This window comes from Ornithorhynchus anatinus, chromosome 11 (genome assembly GCF_004115215.2).
Source record: "Ornithorhynchus anatinus isolate Pmale09 chromosome 11, mOrnAna1.pri.v4, whole genome shotgun sequence".
NCBI classification, from domain to species: domain Eukaryota; kingdom Metazoa; phylum Chordata; class Mammalia; order Monotremata; family Ornithorhynchidae; genus Ornithorhynchus; species Ornithorhynchus anatinus.
The window spans coordinates 58,145,260-58,148,800 of record NC_041738.1 but is presented as its reverse complement, the minus strand read 5'-3'; the positions used below and the strand labels follow the sequence as shown (position 1 = coordinate 58,148,800).

Sequence of the window (3,541 nt, the reverse complement as noted above, 5' to 3'; positions counted from 1 at the left end):
CAGGGGAAGATTGCAGCCTGGAAGAGAAGCGGAGGCGGCGAACTTCACCTCGCACACGCCGCTGCCGGGATTTCAACATCTGGAGCCCATTCGGGCTGGAGCGCTGACAATTTCTAATAAATGTTAATGGAGGGTCGGCTCAGGTCCACCCACGGCAACCATAATTCAGCCTGTCTCTTTGCCTGATGACCTTTTTAACATCCAGCACACGCCCACCGCGACACCGGGTTGCTTGACGAGTTAAAAGGAAGAAACCGAGGCCCGAGGCCCCCTCGGCGGGATGTTTTTCCCACCCCAGACTTCCCTCCTGAGCTGTGGGTTGGCGCTGAGTCATCGGGGCACTGTTTCCACAATTTTTTTAAAAATAGTAATATATTTTCATTCCTCCTCTCAGGGTCGCACCTGGAGAGTTTTCCGTACCCTACCAGTCTCGGCTATGGGAGGGAGAGTCAAGCGGAGATCTGTCCGTTCCATTCCTAGCTTGGCCAGTGGCTAGCGAGCGGAAGGCCATCTGCTACAAGTCAAAACTCACCTGTGCTGGGCAGCAGCGGCATAAGAGAGTGTTGAGGGTGGATATTCAAGTTTACCGCGCGGAAGGAGGAGATGGTAAACCACTTCTGGATTTTTACCAAGAAAACTCTATGGACCCACTACCAGAATGAATCCAGATGGAGGTGGGAGAGATGTGTCCATGGTATTGCTAAGCGTCAGAGATGACTCGACAACATAAGACAAGACAAAATTTGTTCATTCATTTTTCATTCGATCGTATTTATTGAGCACTTACTGCGTGCAGAACACTGTGCTAAGCGCTTGGAAGAGAATGAAACAATAATAAACAGATCCATTCCCCGCCCACGGTGAGCATACAATCTCAAGTGGGAGACAAGCATTAATAGAAATAAATAAATTACAGATATGAACAAAGAGTGCTGTGGGGCTGGAAAGGGGGGTGAATGAAGGGACCGAGTCAGGACGACGCAGAAGGGAATGGGAGGTGGGGAAAGGAGGGCTTAAGTCACGGAAGGCCTCTTGGAGGAGATGTGCCTTCAATAAGACTTTGAAGTGGGGAGAGTAATTACGCATTTATTATGTTCCAGGCACTGTACTAAGCACGGGGATAGACACAAGATCAAGTTGGACACAGTCCATGTCCCACATGGGGCTCATGGCTTTACTTTCCATTTGACAGATGAGGTAACTGAGGCACAGAGAAGTTAAGTGATTTGCCCAAGATAACACAGCAGACGAGTGGCAGAGCCAGAATTAGAACCCATGACCTTCCAACTCCCAGGCTAGTGCTCTATCCACTCCGCCATGCCGGTTCTACGACAGACCTCCACTCTCCCCACCTTCAAAGTCTTATTAGATTCATATCTCCTCCAAGAGGCCTTCCCCACTGAGCCCTCATTTCCCCAACTTCCTCTCCCTCCCAGACAACCCTTGCACTTGAATTTGACCGCTTCATTCACCCCATTCTCAGTCTGAAGTACTTCTGTGCATATCCAGAACTTATTTTAATGCCCGTCTCCCCTTCTAGACTCTAAGCTCCTTAAACTCCTTAATTACTTAATTAATGTTGGTATTTGTTAAGCGCCTACTATGTGCCGAGCAATGTTTAAGCGCTGGAGTAAATACAGGGTCATCAGGTCGTCTCACGTGAGGCTCACAGTTAATCCCCATTTTACAGATGAGGTAGCTGAGGCACCGAGAAGTTAAGTGACTTGCCCACAGTCACGCAGCTGACAAGTGGCAGAGCCGGGATTCGAACCCATGACCTCTGACTCCCCAGCCTGGGCTCTTTCCAATAGCCACGCTGGGCAGAGAACAACTCTATCAACTCTGTTATATTGTACTCTTTCCAAGCATTTAGTACAGCGATCTACCCACAGTAAGTACGCAAATACAATCCATCGATTGATTGATTTACCCTGCAGCAAGAGGGATTCAGGCTAGCAAAATGAAGCATTTCCCTACCTCCCCTAAGAGAGCTTTTAGTCACCACGGTGAAAGACCAAGTTACTCGTACTACTCTTCCTTCAAGGTCTTAAAAATGGGCCAGATTCTCCTCTGCTGGGATGGTTAAGGTGAGATCCAGCCTGGAGGCAGGGGGTCGGACATGATGACCTTCCAAGACTACCTGATTTTTTTCAAGGTCGATGTCATTCAGGTTGAAGACATGTACTTATGTATGTATCTGAATATCCATAATTCATTTTAATGTCTTTCTCCCCCTCTAGGCTGTAACTTTGTGTGGGCATGGAAAGTGTCTACAAACTCTGTTGCACTGTATTCTCCCAAGCACTTAGTTCATTGTTCTGCACACAGGAAGCACTCAGTAAATACCACTGATTGATTGATTGATTGAGACGTAGCTTCCGTCTCAGTAGGTGGTTGAGATTTGAGCATCTTTTCTCCCACACTTGAACCTCTAGACTGTAAGCTCATTGGGGGCTGGGAATGCATGTGTTATAGTGTTATACTGTATTCGCCCAAGCGCTTAGTACAGTGCTCTACACGCAGTAAGCGCTCAATAAATACGATTGACTTGACCGGCTGACTGTTGAGATGTGCACACCTACATCAATTCGCTCTCTAGATTGTCAGTTCCTTGAGGATGGGGATTGTGTCTACCAAGTCTCAAGTCTCAGAGAAGCAGCGTGGCTCGGTGGAAAGAGCTCGGGCTTTGGAGTCAGAGGTCATGGGTTCGACTCCCGGCTCTGCCACTTGTCAGCTGCGTGACTGTGGGCAAGTCACAGCTTCTCTGTGCCTCAGTTACCTCATCTGTAAAATGGGGATTAACTGTGAGCCTCACGTGGGCCAACTTGATTACCTTGTATCTACCCCAGCACTTAGAACAGTGCTCTGCACCTAGCGCTTAACAAATACCAACATTATTATTATTATTATTGTATTATACTCTCCCAAACATTTAATGCAGTGCACTGAATAGAGGAAACACTCAATAAATAATACTAACTGTCGTATTTGTTAAGACCCTAGACTGTGAGCCTACTGTGGGCAGGGATTGTCTCTCTTTGTTGCTGAATTGTACTTTCCAAGAGTTTAGTACAGTGCTCTGCACACAGTAAGCGCTCAATGAATACAACTGAATGAACGATTACACGGTGTAGTGGATAGAGAACCAGTTCTCCTGACGCTCAGTACCGTGTTCTTTCCATTGGACCACACTGCTTGATTAACGTGAATAAAATGTTGCCTCCATTCCAAATTCCTGGCGGGGGACAGGTGAACCTGCCAAATGGGGAGCTTTTGGGCATTGGTGACATCAAATGTGACATCACTGAGCGGGGTTAGAATCCAGGCAGTCGATCAATCGTATTTATTGAGTGCGCAGAGCTCTGTAGCAAACACTTGGGAGACTACGATAGAACAATATAAGATGTTCTTCCCCTCGACTCTATTTACTGCCATTGTTCTCGTCTGTCCGTCTCCCCCGATTAGACCGTAAGCCCGTCAAATGGGCAGGGACTGTCTCTATCTGTTGCCGACTTGTTCATTCCAAGCGCTTAGTACAGTG

General features: G+C 47.4%; 1 non-coding gene across 1 annotated transcript; it reads left to right on the top strand.

Annotated features, from left to right (window-relative positions):
- The first annotated feature begins 384 nt into the window (after window positions 1-384).
- LOC114815317 lies at window positions 385-522 on the top strand. Its single transcript, XR_003763081.1, has one exon. It is a non-coding gene; the product is annotated as a small nucleolar RNA SNORA7 (small nucleolar RNA).
- Window positions 523-3,541: the final 3,019 nt, after the last annotated feature.